Genomic DNA, 14,086 nt, shown 5'->3' on the forward strand with positions numbered 1-14,086 from the left:
TCCTAATTATCAAGCAATTCACTTGTAATTATAATCTTAGTGGAGAACGATTCCTATTATTTATAAGGAGTCAAGTTTTCAAATTGTAGTTATGGCAAACCCTTGTGTACTTGCCATTCTTTTTCATTTTATCATTGAAGTAGCTTTAAAATTGGACATAACATCGAAATAGTTTAGCAATATAATCAACATAATTTCACTCACAAATCAATCAATCTGACTGAAATAGTTAAAAAAGTACGTTATACCAAACCAGACCAATAATACTACTTAATCGCATGAAAAATAGGGTAAAAGTAAAACTAACATGGTTCATCGTGAGGGAGTTTAGGACAATGACCCATGAGTGATTTCATTGGACAAAAAATTCATGGTTTGAAGAGATTTTTCAGTGTGATCGGTGCACGGGGTAGTACACCACGTGTCACTATACAATTGATGAGATATGTGTGCTAAAAAATTAATAACTTAAAAAATAAAATTTATCACCATTCCTATTAAAACACGTGGTGTACCATTTGTTTTCCCGTCAGAATGAAAAATTGAGTCTCTTTTGTGGTTAAAATAAGCATGGAAAGAAGACAACGTTGCCGCCATCACTGTCCAGCCGTTTGCTCTCCCTCACGGTCATATTCTACTTTACTACTTTGCTTTACAGCCGACATGAATATATATTTTATTCATAAAGAAATACAAAAAATTATTATCATTTTATTTTATATAATATAACCCATACTCGTGGGGCTCAATTTGAAAGAGCCAAACTTGGTCATTCTCAATTCTAAATTAATACTTTAATTGGGGTCTGAAAATAAAAACATAAACAAACAAAATTAATCATATTAAGATAATGCAGTTTAAAGTGAAGTTTGACTACTTAATATATTGTTTAGCAGTAACATGCAGTTACGTGCATGTACGTTCCCTAATTGGAGGAACTCATTAGGACTTTTCATTTTTATATTCTTTTTTATTCCACCTTATAAAAACGTTATCGAGGTCGAATCAAAACCTCGAAAATAAAATGAAAGCTTTTTAATAGTGTGAATTTTATTCCGTTTTGAGAGTTGCTATGATACTTGAAAATGATCATTTTACACTTTTCTAAGTACATTTTATTTTTATATTTGTTGATGCACAAAATCGGAGATCTTGGAAAACGTAAATCTGACCGTGAATCTGAAAGAAATGTAAATAACACAAGATGTATCGTGGTTCATCCCAAGGTTTGAGTTACGTCCATACTAATATGTATTTCTCTGAGAGTATTGTGAGAGAGAGAGAGCTCTAAATATGAGAGTGAGAGCTTTAAGAGGATGAGGGAGGTTAAGGCCTAAGAGTTGGCCTACCCTAATTGTGAGGGTGAGGAGTCCTTTTATAGAATAAGGGCTCCTCACTTATTACATATTTATTCATTCCTTTATTACATAATTACATTTAAATCTCCCTGAGTATTTGTACGAGATCTAAATACGGAGGCCCTAAGTATGGTATAAACAATATTTTTACGCGTTTGAATTTTCAAGTACAAGATGACATTTTTTAGTACTAAGCTCGTCTCTCCTCACTTTAAGATTTTGTGCTCAACGTCTCTCTCTCAAATACTTTGAGATTTTGTGTGTAATTTCTTCCCCCCCCCCTTGTAATATAAGTTTTTTTAACTATTTTTCGTTTGATTATCAATACTATTACTGAGCTGAAACCTGCTCTGTACAAATGTTAACCATAAGAAAAACGAAGAGGAAAAACAAAAAATACAAGAAAGAAAGACATAAAATCTGACCCTCGTGACAGAAGAATTTGACCACTATAGAAACAAGTGAGAATATATGACATCAAACAAACCTACCCCAGGTGAGAAAATTGGAAACAATAAGTTAAACAAGGAGAGTGGCGCTAGTAGAGTAGACAGGTAGACTAGCATCTTCCAAAAGATGCGAGTACAAGATAATAATGTGTACAAGGAAGAGTTAGAGAACTGAATTGGCCATTGGATTTGGAAACTCACCTCTACTTGTATTTTCATGTTTCTACTCTACAAAATGGCAATTCCACTACCTAAGTTTTAGGGTGCTCCGTAGTACGGGATATTTAAGTGTTTTAATTATTAGATCTTAATTTTGCATTTTTAAACAAAAATCTAACTGTTAAAACATTTAGAATATTGAATACTCCGACATAATTGTACAAATACTTCAATACCATCACCTGTTGTACTTGTAGAGCATCAAAGGAAGAAGAAAGTCAAACAAAAGAAAAAGGACGTAAGTAGGCTCTGACGAATAGCTCGCTGACCCCTATTTTTGCGCGGGTGGCTCGCTTAACCCCATTTTCCGCTCATCTAGTTTGTTCGTGGATCCTTCCTCCTGTTGATGGTGGAATATCGGCATATCGGCGATGGTGGCGTAGCTGGTGTGGTGGAGTCTTCATTCTTCCAGATGTAATATTTTTGTTGTTCTGAGCTTGCTCTTTTTAGGCTTTTCTGTTTTATTTATTTTTGGATTATACTTGTATTTGGATTGCCTTTGGACTTTCTATTTCTTGTATTAGTTTTTGTTTTTTAATTAATGAAGGTAATCTAATTTGACAAAAAAAAAAAAGGCAATGGATGTTTCTTTTATACCAAAATAAGGAAAGCATTTTAGGATCAAATAACTGCCTTTGTTTCATTAGGGTTTAGGATCAAATAATTGAGATTCATAGCAGTGCCCTGTCCACAGTAATATCTCCTTCCTCTATTTGCTATTTCAAACACAAATTGGCATACGACTGGAAAGCAGGACAAATTGGAGATCATAACAAAGAATTCAAAGAAAAATAACATAAAGATTTGACGATATGTAAGCAATGTAAATCACTTTCGCCTAAGAATGGCCATGCATTAATCATGAAAACTTTGGAAAATAAGAGCTTAATTAGGTAAAGATCAATATCAATGAGAACTTTGTGGAACTTCTAGGGTATCCATCGGGGAACATGAAATACACAAGAAAACTCGAGTTATGCAACCTAACCACGCGCTAGATTAGACTACTCTCACAAAAGCATGAGACCCTTTAGGGTTTTGGTCTCACCAAGTGTGGAAGTTGCCTTAATTAGCCATATGCACGTACCTTAAGTTTCTCTCAAAACTCACAATTCATTGTCATAACATGTTTTTAATCCCCACTTAAGCTTCCTATTCGTCGCTCTTGTTGACCTAAACACCACGGCAAGATATAATAAGGGAGCTGTTATTAACACTCCAAATGAAGAGTGCAGAATGACTTTTTTCAAGTGTCAATAACAGCTCCCCATTAAAGGCTGGATAACTTTACTATCACTCCTCTACTTTGCTACTTGCTTTTCAAAATGGATATTTTCTAATTTCTATGTGCTCAAAATATGGAGTTTAAGAAGCCAAAGAATAGCGCAAAAACGATAGGCATAAATAAGCAATCACGGTTTTTATACTCTTCCACAAGCATTCAAACAATAAAAACCTCAACCATAATATCTTATATACTATCAAAACTAGGGCTGCGAAACCAAAATAAAACAACTGTTAAAAAGCTCTTCGAGATTGTTTCGTATCCTTCTTGGATTCAATTTTAATGTGGCTACATTTACTATTTTTTAAAACCAAAAATTGGATCTAAGAAGAATATCAAACAAGTCCAAAGCTACTCGCTTATGCGCTAATATGCAACCAATAGACAGAAGAAGATAGATTTCGTTACAAATGTAAGCTCAAAATGTCCAGAAAAAGGAACGAAGAGCAAAGATGGCTACTTGAGAAAATGATCTTTTTTCTCTGTATTATTCTTATTTAGCTACTACAACACCATTAGATAGCAACAGACATTCAACTGACGTTGACACCTTGTCACACCAACATTAGATAATAGACGGCCAAGTCTGATTACAGCCTACATAGTCCATTGATCCCTTCTTACTAGCTGCACGAGAGTTTCAAGTTTTTTACCAGTAGAACTCGCTCGTGTATCCAATAGAACAATTAGTTTGACATGAATCTCGAGTTTTCCAGACTCCAGATGAATTATTAGCTCTTCTTGACTTCATCTATGGAGAACAAGCAGTGGCAGCTAGATCCACTATCTCAACATGTAAAAACATTGAGAGAATCATTCTTCTTGCCTTCACTAATATCAAGACCAAGACAGCTCCTATAAAAACACAAATCAAACACAAATCAGACAGATGAAAGGATCAGCTACATTCATCATTGCACGTGTACAGTTCAGTTTGGTTAAGTTTCAGTGGAGATTCTACACATGAGAGGAAGTGCTAGTGAGCAGTCCAGTAGTGCTTCATATGCATCATTTCTCCTAATAGCTTAACCTTTTCCTATGTATTGCCCCCCGCTATAGATTTCAGATTGACTGCCCCCCCGCTAAGAATTTTCAGATCATATACTAGCTATATATAAACTCCGCCTATGTAATTTTACATTGCCGGTCCCAAGCCCGGATAAAGGAGAAGGGAGAGGGCGTCAGGTAGTCGACAGCCGGCACTCCATGATCACGTCGAATCCTTATGAAAATGAATCCAGAACAAAATCGCGCTAAAGCTAGGGCGTCACCCGTAAGTGGCGCGCTGTGTGGCCCGAGCACAGTGATAAGTGAGCAAGGGTCGCTGTATCTCCATCGGCACCCGGATGCAGTGTTAAATGAGCAAGGGGGCCGTAGAAACTTCTTTTCGAACGACTCCACTCAAAGTTGTTTGGGAGCATATGCTCCTATCAACTTTACACGGGACACACAAAAAAAGTACTTTGATCCTATTAGACGGGGGAGGGTGAAGAAGCTAGGACAGAAGGGTAGAGTTCAAGAGAGCAAAATGCGTTTAGGAACGTGGAATATAGGAACCTTAACGGGAAAATCTATGGAAGTAGTGGAAGTTATGGTGAGGAGAAGGATAAATATTATGTGCCTACAAGAAACTAAGTGGGTTGGTAGTAAGGCAAAGGATCTAGAAAACTCAGGGTTTAAACTTTGGTATTCGGGCACAAATAGAACGAGAAACGGTGTTGGCATCATCGTGGACAAGACCTTGACACAAGATGTTGTAGATGTCAAGAGGGTAGGAGATAGAATCATAGCAATCAAGATTGTAATAGGACAAGAACTTATCAATGTGATTAGTGCGTACGCACCTCAAGTAGGGTTGGATACGAGTTCGAAGGAGAAATTTTGGGAAGACCTTGGAGACTTGGTGCAAGGAATTGCTCAGACGGAGAAGTTATTTATAGGAGGAGATTTAAATAGACACGTGGGCAGGGAGACAGGCAACTATGGAGGTTTTCATGGTGGCCATGGTTTTGGGGAGAGAAACGAGGATGGGGAAGCTATCTTGGATTTTGCAATGGCATATGATCTCTTCTTAGCCAACACCTTCTTTAAGAAGAGAGAAGAACATGTGATCACCTACAAGAGTGGGTCGTCAAAAACACAAATAGATTTTCTTCTAATGAGGAAATGGGATCGTATAACTTGTAAGGATTGCAAAGTTATACCAGGAGAGAGCGTGGCTAATCAACATCGCTTGTTGGTGATGGATGTACATATCAAAAGAGTGAGACAAAAGAACAAAACTTGGAAGTGCCCAAGGACTAGATGGTGGAATCTAAAAGAAGAAAAACAAGCCATTTTCAAATAGAAGGTAATCACCCAATGTGTGTGGGATAGAGAGGGGGAAACTAGCCAAATGTGGGATTCCATGGCTAGTTGTATCCGAAAAGTAGCAAAAAAGGTATTAGGAGAGTCCAAGGGCTTTGCCCCACACCAAAAGGAATCTTGATGGTGGAATGAGGAGGTACAAACAAAGGTGAAGGCTAAGAAGGAATGTTGTAAAGCCTTATACAAGGAGATGACCGATGAAAATGGTGAAAGGTATAGAAAAGCGAAGCAAGAGGCGAAGAAAGCTGTCAGAGAAGCTAAGTTAGCGGCTTACGACGATATGTATAAACGACTAGATACCAAAGAAGGAGAGTTGGATATCTATAAACTAGCTAGAGCAAGGGAAAAGAAGACAAGGGACCTAAACCAAGTGAGGTGCATCAAGGATGAGGATGGAAAGGTTCTTGCTACAGAGAACGCGGTTAAAGACAGATGGAGAGGTTATTTTCATAATCTTTTCAATGAAGGACATGAAATGAGTGCTTCTTTAGGAGAGTTGAGTAACTCAGAAGAGTGTAGAAACTACTCTTTTTATCGTCGAATCCGGAAGGAAGAAGTGATTGTAGCTTTGAAGAAGATGAAGCATAGAAAAGCAATAGGCCCAGACGATATACCAATCGAAGTGTGGAAAGTTTTGGGAGAGACAGGTATAACATGGCTCACTGACCTTTTCAATAGGATTTTGAAAACGAAGAAGATGCCAAATGAGTGGCGAACGAGCACTTTGGTGCCTATATACAAGAATAAGGGCGACGTACAAAATTGCATGAACTATAGAGGTATTAAGTTAATGAGTCATACAATGAAGCTCTGGGAGAGAGTCATTGAGCATAGATTGAGGCAAGAGACACGGGTTTCGGACAACCAATTCGGGTTCATGCCAGGGCGCTCAACCATGGAGGCAATCTATCTCTTACGAAGATTGATGGAAAGATATAGAGATGGGAAAAAGGATTTACACATGGTCTTTATAGATTTGGAAAAAGCGTATGATAGGGTCCCAAGAGACATTCTTTGGAGGATTTTAGAGAAGAAAAGAGTACGAGTAGCATATATCCAAGCTATAAAGGATATGTATGAAGGAGCAAAGACTGCCGTAAGAACTCATGAAGGACAAACCGAAAGCTTTCCCATAACTGTAGGATTACATCAAGGCTCATCCTTAAGTCCTTACCTTTTTGCATTGGTAATGGATGAGTTAACAGGACATATCCAAGATGATATTCCTTGGTGTATGCTTTTCGCAGACGATATAGTGTTGATAGATGAAACTCAGGACGGGGTAAATGCAAAGCTTAACCTTTGGAGAGAAGTGTTGGAATCTAAAGGTCTTCGCCTAAGCCGATCAAAGACAGAATATATGGAGTGCAAGTTCAGTGCAAATGGAGGCCAAAATGAGTTAAAGGTGAGGATCGGAGATCAAGAAATACCAAAGAGCGACCGTTTTCGTTACCTAGGATCTATCTTGCAAAAGAACGGAGAATTAGATGGAGATCTCAACCATAGAATACAAGCTAGATGGATGAAGTGGAAGAGTGCATCTGGCGTGTTGTGTGACCGCCGTATGCCACTGAAGCTCAAGGGAAAATTTTATAGGACGGCAATAAGGCCGGCGATGCTGTATGGCACAGAATGTTGGGCGGTGAAGCATCAACACGTACACAAAATAGGTGTAGCGGAGATGAGGATGCTTCGTTGGATGTGTGGGCACACGAGAAAGGATAAGATTAGGAATGAGGATATCCGGGGTAAAGTAGGAGTAGCCGAAATTGAAGGAAAGATGAGAGAAAATCGGTTACGGTGGTTTGAACATGTGCAAAGAAGGCCTACTGACGCTCCGATTAGAAGATGCGACTATGGGACAGAGGTTCAGGGCCGAAGGGGTAGAGGAAGACCTAGGAAAACTTTGGAAGAGACTCTAAGAAAAGACTTAGAGTACTTGGATCTAACGAAGGACATGACACAGGACCGAGCACAATGGCGTTCTAAGATTCATATAGCCGATCCCACTCAGTGACTTGGATTTTCCAAGTCTCCAACCGAGAAGTTTTCCTCACTTGGAAAATTAAGGGAACACTACCCCAACCTACATGCTCCACTCAGAAAGCTTCAACATACAAGCTTCAACAAAAGAAAATTCAAAGAACTTAGCGAAGAAGGCTTTGGTGTATTTAACACAATACGTTGAAATGAAGGAAAGCTTATTTATTGATATCCCCGATAAGCTACAAATATGTACATATACATGAGTCAAAATAAACAAACAAGATGGAGCCTTCACAAAGATTGCTTAGGATAAGTCTCAGCAGTCGGTAGAGCCCCAGAAAGAGAAGGCATCGGAGGGAGATCATTCGGAGCCTCAGTACTGGACAGAACCCTAGAAGGAGGAGGCATCAGAGGTTGATCATTTGGAGCTTCATTACGCGGTACAGCCTCAGAAGACGAAGGCAATAAATGCCTCTGGAACAAACCCACAAATCTCTGATGATCAAGTAAAACCTGACTATCAGTTTCCTTCATCTGGTCAAGCTTCCTCTTCATGTTTGTAGCATAGTCATGTGCGAGCCGGTGCAACTGTTTATTCTCATGCTTGAGCCCTCTAATCTCCTGTTTGAGACTCATCACTTCGGCCGCCAATGATTCAACTTGGCGGGTTCGAGCAAATAGGCGTTGGGCCATGTTAGACACAGAACCTGCACACTGAACACTGAGAGCCAGCGAATCCTTAACAACTAACTCATCAGACCGTTTGGAAAGTAGTCTATTATCTTTGGGAGTGAGAAGGTTCATGGCCACCACCGCAGCGGTCATATCATTCTTCATCACGGAATCTCCAACGGTAAGAGGACCAGTAGGGGAAACGAAGGATGGGCGCCATATGTTGTCTGGAGAAGGCGGGGCTGCCTCTTCAACAAGGTTCAAGTCAAAACGACGGTCGGAGGGGCCAGACATTTTCAAAGGTGTTGAAGAGAAAAGAGGTCGGACAAATCAAGATCTTAGAAGTGCAAGAATGGAGCTTCTACTGGTGGAGATTCAAGTGTGCTTTGGAACTTAATGACAGCCCCTATAAAAAGCTGCACTCGACGGAGCTTCAGACATCGAAGAGGCGCCTGCTCAGAAATCGAAGAGGCGTTTGCTTTCTCAAAAGCTGGGCTGCTTAGAGACCACGAGGGTTGATCTCATAAATCGAAGAGGTGTTTGCTTTCTCAAAAATTGGGCTGTTCAAAGACCACGAAAGCCGATCTCAGAAATCGAAGAGGCGCTCGCTTTCTCAAAAGCTGGGCTCCTCAGAGACCACGAGGGCCGATCTCAGAAATCAAAGAGGCACCTACTTTTCCAGCCTTGTCAGCACCTGTCACACGCACACTCAGCTTTGCGGAAATTATGGGTATTCTGTCGAAGATTTCTGGGGAAGTAGAAAATACATGAATCTTACTGTCCAATCACCCATTTCCCACACGCAACAATAGCTCATGGGTACCACAGATAACTTTGCCAAAGTTCTCTGCCAAAGTTGAGCACGTGAAGCTTGCAGCTCCCACTACATCGCTCTGACCAAGAAGGGTAAAAGAATAGCAAAGAAACAGCACTAACAAAGTTTAGACCCATAAATTTTGAAGGTCTAGCTACCATATTATTACCCACAAGGGTAAAGGAACAGTACCACTGCTGGATAATTGGAAAGTCCCTGTGTGTCAACCTCTGTGCCTCGTGGCAAGGTAGACTAGCAAACATGCCCAACCTTTACTCACATTCGAGAAAACACTCCCAATAAGATTGCTTGCTCCAAAATCGAAGAGGCACCGTCCTCCGAATCTCGAGAGCCAGACTCCCAACATGACTACTTTCTCAAAAATCGAAGAGAGGGTAAAGGAACAGTACCATTGCTGGATAATTGGAAAGTCCCTGTGTGTCAACCTCTGTGCTTCGTGGCAAGGTAGACTAGCAAACATGCCCAACCTTTACTCACATTCGAGAAAACATTCCCACCAAGATTGCTTGCTCCAAAATCGAAGAGGCACCGCCCTCCGAATCTCGAGAGCCAGACTCCCAACATGATTACTTTCTCAAAAATCGAAAAGACACTGCTCCCCGAATCTCGAGAGCCAGACCCTCAGCATGATTGCTTTCTCAAAAATCGAAGAGGCATTATTCTCCGAATCAATCGAAGAGGCGCTCTCTTTCTCAAAAGCTGGGCTGCTCAGAGACCACGAGGGCCGATCTCAGAAATCGAAGAGGCACCTACTTTTCTAGCCTTGTCAGAACCTGTCACACGCACACTCAGCTTTGCGGAAATTATGGGCATTTTGTCGAAGACTTCTGGTGAAGTAGAAAGCACATGAATCTTACTGTTCAATCACCCACTTCCCACACGCAACAATAGCTCATGGGTACCATATATAACTTTGCCAAAGTTGAGCACGTGAAGCTTGCAGCTCCCACTACATCGTTCTGACCAAGAAAGGTAAAAGAATAGCAAAAAAACAGCACTAACAAAGTTTAGACACATAAATTTTGAAGGTCTAGCTACCATATTATTACCCACAAGGGTAAAGGAACAGTACCACTGCTGGATAATTGGAAAGTCCCTATGTGTCAACCTCCGTGCTTCGTGGCAAGGTAGACTAGCAAATATGCCCAACCTTTACTCACATCCGAGAAAACACTCCCAACAAGATTGCTTACTCCAAAATCGAAGAGGCACCGCCCTCCGAATCTCGAGAGCCAGACTCCCAACATGATTACTTTCTCAAAAATCGAAGAGACACTGCTCCCCGAATCTCGAGAGCCAGACCCCCAGCATGATTGCTTTCTCAAAAATCGAAGAAGCATCGTTCTCCGAATCTCGAGAGCCAGATACCACATACCACTTTTTCAAAGTGCTCTGACAGAGTTAAAACATGTGAAGCTGGCAGCTCCCACTACCGTGCTATGACCAAGCAGGGTAAAGGAATAACATTACTACTTGTTGTTAGGGAGACTCCTATATATGTCGACCTCCATCCCCAACGGACAGGCAGACCTGCAAAAATGCTCAACCCTTCCTCATATCTGAGAGGGCACTCCCAACGAAACCTTTCGAAATATTCAGCTTTCTTTCCCCCCGATAATACCTCTGCAAACAAGCTATACTAGAGCAAGAATATCTCATATCATCAGGGTTAAAAGCAAGAGTATCCCATATCATGCTTTTTCCCTGTCTTTTCCTTTGGCCTTGTTTTTACCTGCAAGACAAGGAGAAAAAGAGCAATCAGTCAGCACTTGAAATCAAGCTCCCAGCCAGAAACTGACTGCCTGGAACCCCTTACCTGATTACTTACCTGGCATTGCTCTCGAGTACTCATCTTCAACATCTTATGTTTCCAGGGAAGATATCGCATCTGCTTGAGGAACAGATAGGGCAAGTGCGAAGGATACAAGGAAGCATGTGGAGACAAGCGTAACAACACACGTGCCGATACATCCATTACTCTGTCAAAAGAAAAAGTATCCCATATCAGCAGGGTCGAACGTACTCTAGATTTGATGGACTTGTTTTGACCTTCAAATTCTTCAGTCGGCCTTATACTCTGGAGGAAACCAGAAAACCCTCCAGCTCAGTTCAAGAATAAGCCTGTGGAAAGTTACTTCTTCAAAAGCAAAAGTATCCCATATCATCTCTTCTCATTTTTCTTCTCTTTATCCTTCATGCTGCTGCAAGATGGGGAGAAGGTGAACAATCAGCCGGAACTCTGATTGCTTACCTTGTCTGTCACCTCTTTCAGCAGATCCCCTAGCTCGGCGACTTGGGGGACTCCTACTACATGGTTTGTATCGCGCTGGACCAAGCCTGAAACTACAAGTAAGCTTCAAGTGAAATTGATACATTACCTTGTGCATCTCCACCAGTTAAAGATACCACCCCTGGATGGAGGAAGAGTACTTCCAGAGAAGCTGCCACATCAACCTATGAGACAGATAAGGCAAGTCAAGATGATACCACACTCCGATACTTAGAAGTTTCGTGATTACGAGATCATTCTCCCACAATATTTCCTAATGTCATTTGTACTCTAATGTCATTTGTACTAAATCATTCACTGGTACTCATTAAAGGAGAGCTTGAACCTATGTACTTGTGTAAACCCTTCACAATTAATGAGAACTCTTCTATTCCGTGGACGTAGCCAATCTGGGTGAACCACGTATATCTTGTGTTTGCTTTCCTATCTCTATCCATTTATATACTTATCCACACTAATGACCGGAGCAATCTAGCGAAGATCACAAAAACGACCGTTTTCGCTACCTAGGATCTATCCTGCAAGAGAACGGAGAATTAGATGGAGATCTCAACCATAGAATACAAAATTCCTCCAGGTACTGATATCAAAATCAACATACCCTGCATGCTGCCTGAACCTGGTTAACATCTCTCTCTCTCTCTCTCTCTCTCTCTCTAGCAAAGTTGCAGAATACTACTGGGATCTTAATTCTGCTTGCAATCTCTCTGAGAGAGAGGCCTTGGGAAGTTCCATGCGTAGCGTTACATTATTACCACTGGGATATTCTCTCATTCTTCTTCATTAAAGTCGCCATCACACAAAAGCCCCTTCTTGAGTACTATGCTGTGGATTTGCCTTCCCAGTGTTAACATCACAGACCCACTACATGCATCTAAAAGGATTGAAAACGTAATTTCAGTTGGATTCAATCCTATGTCCTGCATCTCATGAAGCAAATTTACTGCTTCTTCCAAGTTGCTATAACCAAAACCAGCAATTAGAGCATTCACGGAGACTACACTCCAGTGGGGCATATAGTAGAAAGCTTTACGTGTATCCTCAATGACCCCACATTTGGAATACATGTCAATAAGGGAACTACCAGAATAAAGGCTTGTTTCCAGACCATTTTTAACTGAGAGACTGTGGACTTGTTGTCCGTATCATGAACTAGCAAGCCACAGTCTAGAGCAGCTAAACTAGCAATTGCGCTTAAAACACTTCCTAGTGTGGATCTTGTCGGTTTTTCACCAGCTTTCCTCATTCTCAAGAAAAAGTTAACAGCTTCCTCCTCACTGCCTCTCTTGGCATGCCCAGAAATCATCACATTCTACGCTACAACATTAGGACTGGGCATCTGGGAAAACAACTCACATGCATCATCTAGCCTACCTAGACCAACACACGCATTTATGACAGTCACAAAACCTACCTGGTCCAGAAAACCGCCAACTCTGTGCATCTCCTTAAACACTTTAAGTGCCTCCTCAAGCAAGCCAGCTTAAGCATACCCTGAAATCATTGTTGTCCAAGCCACTGTATCCAACTCCAACACACCATCAAATATCTGTCGAGCATCACTTATACAATTGCCTTTGGCATACATATCAATGAGTGCACCTTCACAAAATGAACTCAACTCAAACCCCATTTTAATAACACCACAATGAACTTGCCTACCATATTCAACATCCACCAATCTTGCACAAGCAGACAAAACCATTGCAAAAGTGAACTCGTTCGGCATTACCCTGTCATTCCACATCGACCCGAACAACTTAACAACCTGTTCGACCAATCCCTTACTTGAATACATTGACAAAACCGAGTTCCAAGCAAACACATCCTTGCTTTCAAGGCAGTTAAATGCCTTCTTGGCACATCCCACATTACTACACTTAGCATAAAAACCCAGAATGGCATTTCCCAGAAACCCTTTGGACGCAATCCCAATTTTCAAGCTGCGGGCGTGGATAGTCTTGCAGGTTCTGGAAGCATGAGCCAGCAGCCTCTCAGGCATTTCGTCGAACACCTTGTGGGCTTTGATATACTTGCATTGCTGCAGACACATCTGCAAGAGGTGGGTGTAATGGGAGTCAGCGGCTCCATCTTGGCAGACCGACTCGGACGGAAAAGTCGAGAGGCTCTGCTTTCGGTGGAAGGAGTGTAAGGCTTTGGAGGGAGGAGGTCTGAGACGCATTGACTCATGACACAGTGGTGCCAGCCATAACCGAGACGGGTGCGACGTCGTTCAGTGTTGGCTTCAAAAGAGCGCGCCAAATAAGAACGTCGGTGGGCTCAACCAATCACTCCCTCCAGGAGCCCAACTTCTGTTTATAAAAGCAAGCCCATCTTCTTTCTCTAATTTTATGGGCATGAGGAGAGGGGATAGATCCTCGCCGGATCTTTTCCTAGAGATATAGTGATCTCATTCATTCATCGTATATCGTGCGGTCAGAAATCATTTCAAAATTTAAAATTAAATATGAATAGTACCTAACAAAAACTAACCGCATGATATACGAACGAATGAGATCACGGGATCCCTAGAAAATAGATCCGGCGAGGATCCTTTTCCTATGGAGAGAAATGCGGGAGAGAGGAGAGAGAGAAAACGCAGGATTTAGAGAGAGATGTGGTGTG

The 14,086-nt window shown here is 41.2% G+C and overlaps 1 pseudogene; it reads right to left on the reverse strand.

The window, feature by feature from the left end:
- Positions 1–10,985: 10,985 nt before the first annotated feature.
- On the reverse strand, positions 10,986–13,745 carry LOC114827361 (pentatricopeptide repeat-containing protein At3g09040, mitochondrial-like; annotated as a pseudogene).
- Positions 13,746–14,086: the final 341 nt, after the last annotated feature.

The sequence above is a fragment of the Malus domestica genome, chromosome 10 (assembly GCF_042453785.1).
Source record: "Malus domestica chromosome 10, GDT2T_hap1".
Taxonomy (NCBI): Eukaryota; Viridiplantae; Streptophyta; class Magnoliopsida; order Rosales; family Rosaceae; genus Malus; species Malus domestica.